Below are 12,973 nucleotides of genomic sequence, written 5' to 3'. Positions count from 1 at the left end.
TTTTTAATATTTGGATCTTGTGTTATGGGAGACCCACATCCTACTACTGGAACAGTCACTGTGTTTAAAGCATTCGAAATCCATGGCCTCATGTAGCCTCTCCACACCAGAAAATGGCATTTTGATGACTTACTCCCACTCCAGAGGAGGAAACCGGAGGCAGAGATGAAGGGGTCTGTGCAGGCCGCCTGGCTTTCCCTCCTGCGGGCACTGGGCTCCTTACAGGATGCTGCTGGACTCTGCCATGGTAATGGGAGCTGATACCTGGGGTCGGGACCCTAGTGGAACGGAGGAGGGCTGGACCTGCGGCCTTGGAGAACCCCGGATTGAAGGAAGGCGCGCAGGGAATGTGTGCACTCCAACCAGGTAAACCATTGTGGGCACCTGCCCCCCACAGCACCCCGGAAACCTGGAGGTGGAGGGTAGAAAGAGGAATGGAATCAAATGACCGCTTTTTAAGGGGAATCTTTTGGTGCCACGCTGAATGTCAGGGGAACGACTTTTCCAGACTCCTGTCCATCTTCCTGAGGTCACTGACCCGATGTGCAGGTGATGCTGGGGTGAGGAGGAGAGGAAAACAGCCGCGCCCCATCACCCCTGGCAAGGGGAGAGAAGAGGGCGATCAGCATTGCAGGCGAGGGGGCTGGGGTCTCCCACCAGGAAACTAGAACTACGAGGAGGGGGGGAGCTCTCCATCTGGAATGTTCTGCTGCAAATGACAAGTCCGTGGAGAGTCATTTAGGACCGCGCTCGCCCGGGACCCCTGGGGGTGGAGGGGGGCCTGGAGCAGGCCCTCGGCTGGCGGCCCAGAGCGCTCACCCCGCGGGCGGGCCGTGCGCCCCGCGTTCCTCGCTGACCCAGGTGAGGCAGGCGGCGCAGCCCGGGGACGGCGCGACCTTGGGTCCGAGTGTCCAGGCCCACGGGAGGACCGCGGGCCGCCCTCCGCGCCCCGGCCGGCGGTGACTCGCCCAAGGTCACCCCGCGGGGGCCCCCCGCAGTGCCGGGGTGGCGAGGCCCCGCGGGCGCGCGGCGGGTTTCGGGGTGCGGGGCGGGGCGCGGGGCGGGCGTCCTCCTTTGTGCGGGCGCCGGCGGCTCGGCGGGCACCGCTTCCTCTTCCTCCGCGCGCCGCCGCTTCCTTTTATAGTTATTTCTCGCCGCTCTCCGGGCCGCCGCTCGCGCTGCCGCCGCGCCGGGGGCCGCCCGCGAACCTGCGGCGGTGACGTGAGCCCCGCCAACCCGGAAACGGCGGCGGCACCGAGGCTCCGAGGCTGCTGCGCTCCGGCCCGCGTCCCCTCGCCCGCCCGGGGCCGCCAGGTACGTGCGGGGCTCCCGGCGCCGCCGCCCTGAAGCCCCCGCGCGCCCCGGGGCTCTCGGCACGGAGTGGGGGCGCCGGGAGGGTGCGGGATGGGGGTGCGATCGGGGCCGGGCGCCGCAGCGGGAAGAGACGGAGGGGGAGGGCGCCGAGGGGCCAGGGCGCCAGGCCGGCGGGCGCGGGGCGGCGGGGGCGCGCGTGCGGCGGCGTCGCCGTCGGAGTCCGTCCGGCCATCCCCCCACAGCACCCCCCAGGGCGCACCCCCATTGCACCCCCATCCCCCACGGCGCCCCGCAGGCAGGATGCAACCCCCCCTTACCGCACCTCCAGTCTGGGCGCACTGTCTCCAACCCCCACGCAAAGAAGCACCCCCATTCCTCCACCCACACAGGATGCACCCCCTCTGCACTCCCGCCCCACCCTCCTGGCAGGGCACACCCCGAGCCCCGGGCGGCCTGCACCCCGGGCCGCACCCCCCCCCTCCGCCGCCGCACCACGGCACCCCGGGCAGAGCACCACCTGCAGCCCCAGGTGAGGGCGCAGGGCCTGACCCCTGGAGGCCGCGCCAGCTTCCGCCTCCCTTAACCTCAGCAGGTTGGGGAGGGCAGTGGTGGAGAATTGAGGAACTGGGGGGGGGGGCGCAGTCTCCAGTGCTGCCCCCCACTTCCTCTGGGGTAGCGCGGCCTGTGTTCACTTCCTCTTCGCCCTTTATCTTTTCATTTTTGTTTCAAGTGAAGTTGGGCCTTCCCTGGTCTGTGTGGCGTGGAAGGGACCTGGTGTCCTGGGTCAGGTGGGAGGAAAGAGGAACCCGCACTTCCCCTTCCAGAGGACCCCCCCCCCCATTCAGGAGGTGTCTTTGATTCCCACCCTGCTGCTGGGGGATTGAATGGGGAGGAGGGACAGGGGACTCTCCCGTGGGGCCTGCCTTCTTCATTGCCCTGCCAAGTGGGCGCAGTGACCCACCCTCTCCGAGTGTCTGGAGAAAACTGCACCGTGGGCTCTGGCACGAGCTGGGCGCTTTCATGGAAGGTGTCTCTGTGGTTTGCCTTGGGTGTCTGCCCGGAGCCCCAGGGGAGGCAGGCACTCCGTGGAGCTGTGGAAGCAACCGTGGCTGGTTGTGTCTTTGGAGAAGTGAGCCACCGTGCTTCCTCATTTTGGCTTCTTTGCCCGGTAACGTGTAGTCCAACCTCCCCTCCCTTCTCCCAGGGTCCTGTGTGGCCGCCAGGCCCTCTGTGCAGTTGTGCAGTCACTGGGCCTGGAGGAGGGCTGTGTGGGAATCCTGCCTCCCTGTGAACAGGGAGCCTCTCTCCTGTGCTGGGAGGAGGATCACATTGGTGGTAATAAAAAAGAAAGTATCAGTTTGGTTGCCATTGTCTGAGGACTGGCCTGGGCACTGCCAGGGCTGCCAGCTGGGACCATTTCCCAGGCTTGGGGCTTGTTTGATCTTTTTTTTTTTTTTAATTAAAAATGTGTTATTGTCAAGGTGATGTACAGAGGGGTTACAGTTACATAAGTCAGGTGAAGAGTACATTTCTTTTTAGACAATGTCACCCCTTCCCTCTTTCTTCCAGTTTTTTCCCTCTTGCCCCCACCAACAAGTTGTATAGTGCATTTTTCTCACACAGTACTGACTCATGAGTGCCACTGCTGTATTTGTTGGTTCTTGTGGGCCTTGCGGTCCTCCGAATATCCTATGTCCTCCTGGCACCTGACAAGGTGGCCTGACAACTCAGCTTCTGTGTTTTTGTTTTGTTGGGTTTTCTTTCTTTCTTTGAACAAAGTGAGTAAAAGAGCTGCTCTTCTCTTTGCACGTGCTATCTGCATCTCAAGGTCGATGCCCTGGCCTGGAAGTGACCTTGAATTGTCCTCCGGGTCCATGCAGTCCCCAGCAGCTCCAGCTCCTTCATCGGAATCCAGAGACTGGGGCTGAGGGACAGTTCCCCAGAGATGGGTGCCAGGAGGCTGCAGCCTCACTCTGTTTTCTTGCCCTGCCTTTGATTGTGAAGAGACCACCATTCATGTGGTTTTGGCGGTCTGGGATTTGGCTGTCTCCAGTGAAACTCTGAGGCTGTGTTATGCTGTGCTGGCAAAGACGCAGAGGCATGGTCAGTGCCCTTGAGCCAGTATGCCACTGGCCGTCTGTAGTCCCAGCACTTGGCACTCCGAGGCCGAGAGATCTAAGGTTCAAGGCCAGCCTGGCTACATTGTGATTTCGAAGCCAGCCTGGATTATATAGTGAGAGTCTGCCTTAAAAGCAACAGCAGCAACAAGCCAATAACAACTCTTTCACTGTACACTGCCCACACAGCCCTGTGTCACTACTTCTTGGGGTGCCTATTTTCTTGTCTGCACGTAGAACCTCTGTAGGTTTCCTGTAAGAAAGAGGGTCCCACCTCACTTCTAAAGAAACTTTGCCCACCTCTGGAGTCTCCATGTTCTCACCTGGAAGATGGGCAGCTTGTGCAGGGGTTGTGTCCCTCAGCCATGTCCTGTGAGCACAGCATTCAGAGTTTGCATCCTCTGTATTAATGGTGGTTTTACCTGGAATCCAGCTTCTTTCGAGGAGCAGATTGGGGCAGAGTCCCCTGCCTGACCAGGGATGTTTGAGAAAAGGCTGTGGGTTTTGTTTTTCACCCATATCGAAGGGCTGAGGCACTTTTTTTTTTTTTTTTTTTTTTTTTGCCAGTCCTGGGCTTGAGCTCAGGGGCTGAGCACTGTCCTTGGGTTTTCTCAAGGCTAGAGCTCTACCACTTGAGCCTCAGCACCACTCTGGCTTTTTTCTATATATGTGGTACCGAGGAATCGAACCCCGGTCTTCATGCATGCTAGGTAAGCACTTTAACCACTAGGCCAAACTCCCGGCCAGGGCTGAGGCACTTTTAAGTTTAAGTAATTGTGCAAAGGAGTTTTAATTCAGCATGTCAGTTTATGAGTGCAGTGGCCCCCATCCAAGAGGGGTTTCTCTGCTCTCTTTGTGTCAGTCCATCCATCCGTCTGTCTGTCCATCTGTCTGTCTGTCTGTCTGGTCTATCATTCAGTTTTTCCAGTGGACAAAGACTCTTACTGATTTGGCAGAACTTGGGGAGATCTAGTCATTGATTGTTTTGAAGGAGTGATTGGCTCCCAGATTGAAAGATGACAGGCCCTTCGTGGTTTGAAGCCAGCCTGGACAGGACTCTTATCTCCAGCTAATGACCAGAAAGCTGGAAGTGTCACTGTGGCTCAAGTGGTAGAGCACTTACACTTGACCAAAAAAGCTCAGGGACTGTGCCATGCCCGGGCTCTGAATTCAAGCCCTAGTACCTGCATAAAACCCCAAACAATTCTTTTTGATCTCTAATTTTCTGTTTCCGGAGGTATCAGGGTGTGCCATTCACCCTGGGCTTTGCTGGTTATCAGCCTAAAGACCCAACAGGATCCTTCTTTGTCCTTCAGTCTCCTGTGTGGCATCATCACACTGGTGTTGGCGTTGGTGGGACCAACTGGGAGGTTGTATAGTACACTGTACGTAGCGCTTGGCCTTTCTTTTTTGTTGTTGATGTTACTAAGACTTGAACTCAGGACCCGAGCTCTTTTGCTCAAGACTACTGCTGTGTCACTTTGAGCCATTTCAGTTTTCTGGCAGTTAATTGGAAATCAGAGTCTCACAGACTTTCCTGCTGGGGCTGGCTTTGAACCACAATCCTCACGTCTTAGCCTCCCTCCAGAGGAACTAGGCTTACCAGCATACATCACCCGTGCTGGGCTTCTCTGTGACTACCCTGGCCCTGCCCTCCTCCCCGCCCCTAACAGTTCCCCAGGGTGGTGGCCCTTGGCTGGCAGGTTGTTCCTAGATGAAAATGGGAATTTCCAAGCTTTCCCAAGCCCAAGTGCGCTATTTTCAGACAGTCGTTGCCCAGCTGCTGGCAGGGCTTGCGCTGTGTGGAGGGAGGCAAGCCTGACGGGGACTCACCCAGTTTCTATTCCATCCCATTGATTCCCTCCCCGTCTCCCCCCTCCCGTTTTCAAAGATTTACTAGCTGCCATCTGCTCCTCAAACATAGTGTTCGTGAATTCGTAAATAATCGAAGTCGAAGAGGAGGTTTGCCTAGAGTCGCGTGGCTGGGAGTGATTTTTTTTAAAAACTACATATTTAAGACAAATCTGAAGCCATTAAAAATTTACAAGGTTTATTAAGCATGCAAACAAACAAACTGAAAGTGTCCTTTGTAAAGGCTTTTTATGTTTTCTTGTGTTGAGCGAGCCTGGGCCAGGACCTGGAGGGAGTCTGTGGAAGGCTACTCTCGTGGTCTTCCATCTCCTGTGGGCATCTCAGCGTGCCGTGTGGTAGGAGAGTGAAGTGGTCACAGTCAGTGGACCATCTCAGACCTCAACTGCCCAAAGTAGGTTTTGTTGATGAGGGGCAGTACTGGAATTGAAGCTCGGGGCCTTGTTCTTACTGGGCAGGTTTTTTTTTTTTCTACCACTGAGCCTGGCCGCCAGCTTTCTTCGGGGCTGGTTGTATTTGATAATAGGATTTCATTTCCTTCTGGCTTACACACCCCATCTGTGATACACCACCTTTTTAGACTTTCTGTGCAGCTGTCTGGATTGCAGATATTCAGCTTCCCTTTATGGAGATGGAACTTTGTAGACATTTCTACCAAGCCAGGCATAGAACCTAGATCCTCCTGATTTCAGCCTCTTACCTAGCTAGGAAATGCCAGGCATGCAGTGTGGTCCCCAGTATTTGGTATAAGGTGGTGTGAACTTTTCTGCCTGGGTTCCTCAAGATGTCCAGACGTCCAGTAACCCCTGCCTGGAGGACCCGACACCTGCATATACCACGCCCTGCTGTAGCAGTGAGTGGCAGGCTTCTAGAAGGTTCCTAAGACAGATCCCTTTTGCCTAATGATAGGCTGCATTTTGGAGAATAATTCTAAGGACCACATTTGGGAAGCTTCTGTGTGATGGGCTGGGGGTGAAGGCTCCCCAAATGTAAGTATGCTTAGGCCACTTGGGACTCACTATACAGATTCTGAATCAGCCTAGGATGGCCTGAGTCTAAATTTCCCTCCCTTTTTCCCTCCTTCTCTTCCTCCCTACTTCCTTCCCTCTTTGTGTGTGTATATGTATTTTTATGTTAGTACCAGGGCTTGAACTCAGGGCCTGGGTATTGTCCCTTAGCTTTTTCACCCAAGGCTGGCACTTTACCACTTGAGTCACAACTCTACTTCTGGCTTTCTGGAGGAGATAAAAAATTTCATGGATTTTCCTGCCCAGGCTGACTTCAAACTGCAAACCTCAGATCTCATCTTCCTGACTAACTAGAAATACAGGCGTGACTCCCAGCTCCTCGCCTGATTACATTTCTAATCTAGCCTCCTGGGATGTCGTGCCTGTGGTTTGTGGCTCGATAGCTAGCCCTGGTGACCATCCTGTCTTAACTCTGCTGTGTATTCTTCATAGCCAGGTAGACAGACAGGCAGACAGATAGGCAGACAGACACTGAGGATGTAACTTCTGTATCTATGGCCTTGAAAGTTTTCTGGCAGCTTTCAGCTTATAGCTAGTAGAAGAGACAGGAGGTAAAAATACACACAGACAGCAGTATACTTAGGAGAGACTTCCCGCAGGCCAGGGGTAGAATGAAGCCCATGGAGGAGGTGCTTGCTAGGCCTAGCAGGGTCCTTGAACTAGGGGTGGGTATGGGATGGGGGAGTGGGACTGTCAGGAGACAGCTCCCATACAACATCTTGGGGGAACACTGGAGCCTTCAGCTCTGCACTCTTCTTAAACAGAGGAGGGAGCAGGGAAGTTGATCTAGAGGCAGAATCAGAGCCATTCTGGCTCCTGAGCACAGCTTTTCCCACAGCCCCCAGCACCTGCCAGTTTGTGTACTGAGGACAGCGTGCCTGGGGCAGCAGTGAAAACAAAACAAGGAAAAGCAACAGTGCGGGCCCCAGCACACCACTCAGGGGTTCCTGGTTTTCTGTCCGGTCCCCTGGGCTGTGAGTGGGGCCTAGGAGGACATAGGAATGTTCAGGAGCTGGGAGGACCCCGTTCTTATGTTTGAGACGTCTCCCATCACCAGTTTAGCTCTTTGGACTTTATTTTTATTGATTAATTGTGTGTGTGTGTGTGTGTGTGTGTGTGTGTGTGTGTGTGTGTGTACTGGACTTTGAACTCAGGGCCTGGGCACTGTCCCTTAGGTTGTTTGTTTCCAGTTCTGGGGTTTGAGGGGCTGAACGCTATCCTTGGACTTTCTCAAGGCTAGAGCTCTACCACTTGAGCCACAGCACCATTTCCAGATTTTTCTATGTAGGTGGTACTGAGGAATGGAACCTGGCTCTTCATGCATGCTAGGCAAGCACTCCACCACTAGGCCAAACCCCCCGCCTCTTTTATCCTTTTCACACAGAACTGGTACTCTACCACTTGAGCCACAGCTCTACTTCTAGCTTTTCTATTTTTTATTTTTTGGAAGTTTTTATTGAAGAAAAGAGTCTAATGGACTTTCCTGCCTAGGCTGGCTTTGAACTGAGGCCCCCAGATCTCGGCTCAGTGAGTAGCTAGGATTACAGGTATGTACCTCTGGTGTCCAGTGCTCTTTGGCATCGAAGTCCAGCCGCAGCCCTCAGTGCTGTGTGATTGGCAGATGCCATCACCTTGCTGAAGCAGACGTGACCTTGAGAGAGCTGGGCTCAGGCCACCTGGGTCCCAGGATGTTGGCGGGATCGAGAGCATCTGGTATCACCTCTGGAAATGGCCTGAGGCCCCCTCCCAAAACACACCTGCATCGTCCCAGCCTCCTATACTTGTCGGACGGTCACTTTGCCGAGCAGAGATTGGATGGTGGAGCGGCATTCCTGCCTGATGGTTCCAGACAGCCCAGGTGGTTTTACACAATCCAGAATGCAAAGGTGGTAGGCACTCTTGAAAGGTGACAGTGGCAGGTGAGACTTATGGCTCCTGGGGCCAGGGGCTCTGAGTTCAAACCTGACCCCCTAACTGTGAGGTATGCTATGGGTTGTTTAGCGACCCCCGCCCCTTCCTCTCAGCATATCTCAGTACCTGAGTTCTGACTCTGCACAGGCCTGGCTCAGAGTCTGGCATTCGATGGCTGATTGGTACTGGAGTCTCCTGGTCCATACAGGCCAGGGATACTGGGAGAGGAGCATCGGCCAGGGGTGGTGTTTACTCTGCGTAGCTGTAGCAACCCTGCTTTGCTCAACACCAGAGCTGAGGCCAAAGATAGTGGAAGTGAAATTTGGACAGTGTCGGCCTCACATGTCAGCTCCGTGGCCCTGAACTCTGGTTTGGGGTGCATGCGGTGTGCCTGCAGATCAGATGGGCTAGTGAAGGAAATGCTAAGTGGAAAGTTCTTGGTTGTTCTTAGAGTCATTCTTGGGCATGCGTCTGTGCCAGGTGGCGTGGTCTGCCCTTCCGTGCTGGGAGACCCTCCTGGAGCTGGGTCGGGGAGGTTGGTAGGGGGAGGTTACAGGTTGCATGTTTTGGGGGTAGAAATTGTCCCTGTGTTTGGACATGGTCACTGTCCACTTGGCACCACAGGGTGGCTACAGGCTCTGCACCTCTGTTCTCAGTGTCTCATTCTCAGCGCATGGATTTGGTAGAACATCCCATGCTTATTCCTGTCTTTCCTCGGCAGAGGGTTAAGCTGGCTGGAGGGGGGAAGTCAGGAATCCCCTTGGGGATGGGCCCAGTGAAGGGGCTCTAAGGCCCGAGGGATAGGGGGAGCTGCAGTGAGACAGAAGCACCACTGCAAGGTCCCCTGCAGCTTCTTCCCCAGCTGCACTCGCCCGTGGCCCACAGAGGAAATGGATTTATAAGACTTGGGCGGGGGGCCCCCACCCCAGAATGAAAGAGGAAGCGCCTCTCAAGGCCAGTGTCTCAGCACAGTGTAACCCCATCTTCAAGGCCCTCTTGGAGCCGGCGGTGAGGTGACTCAGCCTCCTTTTCAAGACAGTGAGGGGCCCAGAGAAGGGATGCTGAGCTGCACAGGGTCCCCCAGGAATTTGACAATCAGCCTTCACTTAGAGATTAGGAGCAGCCAGGGAGGTGCCATCCTGCAGAAGGCCACACAGCCAGCATGTAGCAGGTACCCTGTCCCTGCCAGCCTGTCCCTGCTGTAAGACTCTGGAGCCCTGCATGGCACCCACTGGCCTGGGAATTCAGAGGCCATCTTCCAGTTCAGCCGGCCAAGGTGGCAAAAGTCCATGGCAGAAGCATTCCCAAGACTCTCTTCTTTAGGAGTTTTGTGGCTGCATGTGATTCTTTTTTCTTTTTTTTTTTTTTGGTCAGTCATATGGCTTGAATTGTGTTGCCACAGCACCACTTTGGTTTTCTGGTAGTTAATTGGAGATAAAAGTCTCATGGGGAAAGCGGCACTGTGGCTCAAATGGTAGGGCGGTAGTCTTGAGCTGAAGAGCTCAGGGAAAATGCTCAGGCCCAGACTTCAAGTCCTGTGACAGACAAATAAAGAGTCTAATGGACTTTCCTTCCCAGGCTGGCTTTGAACCTCGATCCTCAGATCTCAGCCTCCTGAATAGCTAGGATTACAGGCATGAGCAACCGGCGTCCAACTTGCATGTGATTCTGTATAGAACAGGGTATGCGTGCATGCAATGCACTGAATGAGGAAGAAAAAGAGATGAATACAAATGTGAACACTCATGTGAACACTACTTATGCACTTTGTTCATTTGTTCATTAACTGATTTCTGTTTCTGTTCATTTTGTGGTGCTGGTCTGGGGAATGCTCCTGGAGTGCTTTCTTTCCAGGGAGCTGTACCTCCAGCCAAGGCTCAAGTGGGAGAATGCCTGCTTACCAAGAGCTAAGCCTTAAGTTCAAACTCCAGTACCAAAACAAATTCAAGGTCAGCTGAGCTACATAGTGGAACACCCCACAGTTTTTTAAAAAGCTGGCCCCAGCCTGCAGAGCCACCATACTCGGCCATGATGGGGGCTGGCTTTGGAAAATGCCCCATTCAGTAAGATGCTTATGCTCTCCTTTATTTTCACTCAAGCCTGGTACTTTACCACTGGGGCCACTCTTCACTTTCAGCTTTTGGCTGGTAAATGTGATAGGTAAGAACCTCACAGATTTGTATGTGTGAGCTGGCTTTGAACCACAGTCCAAAGACCTCACTCAGCCTTCTGAGTAGCTAGGATTACAGGCGTGAGCCACTGGTCCCCAAAGACGCAGTCATCTTGGAGGAAGGAGGACACACGACGGCCACGGCCGAGTAGGTGGCCCAGGGTTTGCTGTTTGGGTGAGGCGGCCTGGGGGTGCCAGGGTGGAAAGGGACTTGATCCTGGCAGTGGGCTGGATGTGGGGTTGCAATCAGCACCGGTTTCTGCTCTGCCCTCCAGAGGTGGGGGTGTGTCTGCCCTCTGGGGACAGGGACCCTTTCTAGATCCCTCACTGAGTTCTATGGGACTTGAACAGCAGCAAGAAATGCCTCCGATCTGCCCAGAGAAGCCGATGGCTGGCAGCGCCCCACTGGCCCTTACGGGACTACTACTTGCCGCACTTGCTGCTCCGCTCCCTCTTGCTCTGTTACGTGGCCCACTTGTCATCTTTGCCTGTGTCTCTGATGTCAGCTCAGCTTTCATTTTCTTTTATTTTTTTTGCCAGTCTGTGGCTTGAACTCAGGGCCTGAGCACTGTCCTTGGGTTTTCCAGGGCTAGAGCTCTACCACTTGAGCCACAGCACCACTTCTGGCCTTTTCTGTGTATGTGGTACTTCGGAATCGAACCCAGGGCTTCATGCATGCTTAGCAAGCACTAGGCCATCTTCCTGAACACCTCACTTTTTTTTTTTTTTTTTTTTTACAGTAGTAGGGTTTGAACCCAGAGCCTGTTAGGTTCGTGCTTGTTAGCAGGTGCTCTAATACTGAGCCACGCCTCATGCCTCTAATCCTGTTTTGCATTGATTGTGTGTGTGTGTGTGTGTAAGGGTGGGGGAGAGCTCACACACGCACTTGAACTCAGGGTTGGGGCACTCTCCCTGAATGTTTTGGCTCAAGAGTCTCTCCCATTAAAGCCACAGCTCCACTTCCGGCTTTTAGGTGGTTAATTGGAGATAAAAGAGCCCTGTGGACGTTCCTATCTAGGCTGACTTTGAACCACCATGAAGACGATAGATGTGAGCCGCCAATGTCCGGCTCTGTACTGGTACTTCTGAGCTGAGCTCTCACTGCCTGTCCAGCCCTGCACCTAAACCACGATCCACCTATTATAAGCTCCAAGTCAAAGCTGAGATGACACACATCAGCCACTCAGCCTCTTTGTTGATGAGACCATCATGGTCTTGGGGATTTTTCTGTCTGGGATGGCCAGGAGCCACAGTCTCCACCTGACCCTCACCTCACATGAAGCTGGACGACAGGCTTACGCCACTGTGGCCAGCTATAGCCGGAGATGGAGTTTCTCCAACTTTTCCATGTCACCCATCTTTGTTTTCCTCCATTTCCTCTCCCATCCCTGCTCACAAGCTCCAGAGCTCATTGTTTACTAGTGGATTCTGGATATAACAACTGCACTTGTTCACTCTTCTTCCCTCCATTGTGTCCCCAAAAAAGGAAAACAAAACAAAGCGGAGGGGGGGAGCATGTTTAGATGCTTCCTCCCTTTGGATATCCTCCTCCTTCCATTCGTTTGTGTGTACATTCAGAGAACAAAACACCCACAGATACCTGGTTTTGAGTTGTGTTGGACAAAGGATTGTAAGGATTAATTTTCTTCTTTGGGAAGACAGTCAGTAGTGGTGTCTAAAAAGTTGATGGGAGGCGGGAGTCAGTGGCTCACGTCTGTAATCATAGCTGTGCAGGAGCTGAGAAGAGAGGTCTCAGTAAAAAGCCAGCCTGGGCAGGATTCCAGCAAAAAATCACAGGTAGGGCTGTGGTTCAAGTGGTGGCCTTGAGTCAGAAATCTCAGGAACTGCAGCCAGGCCCAGAGTACAGAATGGGGACAAGTGTGTGTGTGTGTGTGTGTGTGTGTGTGTGTGTGTGTGTGTGTGTGTGTGTGTGTGTGTGTGTGTCTGTCCCTGAGCCGCTGTTGTTTTGGGGTTGTTTGGTTTTGTTGCTGAAGGCTGGCACTCTACTACTTGAACCACCCCTCCACTTCTGCTTTTATGGTGGAGATAAAGAGTCGTACAAGACTCTTCCCTGTGCTGGCTTTGAACTGCGATCCAGCCTCCTGGGTAGCTAGGATGACAGGCGTGAGCCAGCACCACTCAGCAGAGGTCCCGGCGTCATCACTAGGCCTCAGTTAAGGGTCCTTTCCCCTCTGTACCCTACCCAGAGGGTGTCTTGTCCTCGCCTTGGCGCAGTGCTCACAGCGTGCAGTGTGGGAAGAAGCCAACGACTACACCCACTGGGTCCTGAGGTTGCCCAGCTGTGGGCACCAGGAAGCAGTGACCCCCGCCAGGGCCGAGGAAGAATCTGAATGGAAACACGGAAGGCAGCTGGCCACTGGCCACGTCATCTCATTCAACCCTCATCCAAACCTGCGGCAGTGAGGTCAGCTCCCCAAGGTTATGAGGAAAGAGTTGGTCCTTGGGACAAAGCAAAGTCCGGGCCAGCACCCGAGGGTGCAGGACACACAGGACCTGGGCCTCCCCCTGCCCTGTGACACGTGTTTTGCCATCTGATTGATCGG

At 54.2% G+C, this 12,973-nt stretch overlaps 1 protein-coding gene across 5 annotated transcripts in view; it reads left to right on the top strand.

Moving 5' to 3' along the window:
* The first annotated feature begins 1,243 nt into the window (after positions 1-1,243).
* Positions 1,244-12,973, top strand: part of Cyrib (CYFIP related Rac1 interactor B) — a 112,897-nt gene continuing 101,167 nt past the window's right edge. For all 5 annotated transcript variants that reach the window (XM_090339382.1, XM_090339390.1, XM_090339385.1 and 2 more), the window contains exon 1: positions 1,244-1,314. The gene's annotated coding sequence lies outside the window, so the exon portion shown is untranslated. The remainder of the gene's footprint in view (positions 1,315-12,973) is intronic.

The sequence above is a fragment of the Megascapheus bottae genome, chromosome 9 (genome assembly GCF_031878675.1).
Source record: "Megascapheus bottae isolate mThoBot1 chromosome 9, mThoBot2.hap1, whole genome shotgun sequence".
Lineage (NCBI taxonomy): Eukaryota > Metazoa > Chordata > Mammalia > Rodentia > Geomyidae > Megascapheus > Megascapheus bottae.
The sequence above is the reverse complement of the archived record's forward strand: the minus strand, read 5'-3'. Positions and strand labels throughout refer to the sequence as shown.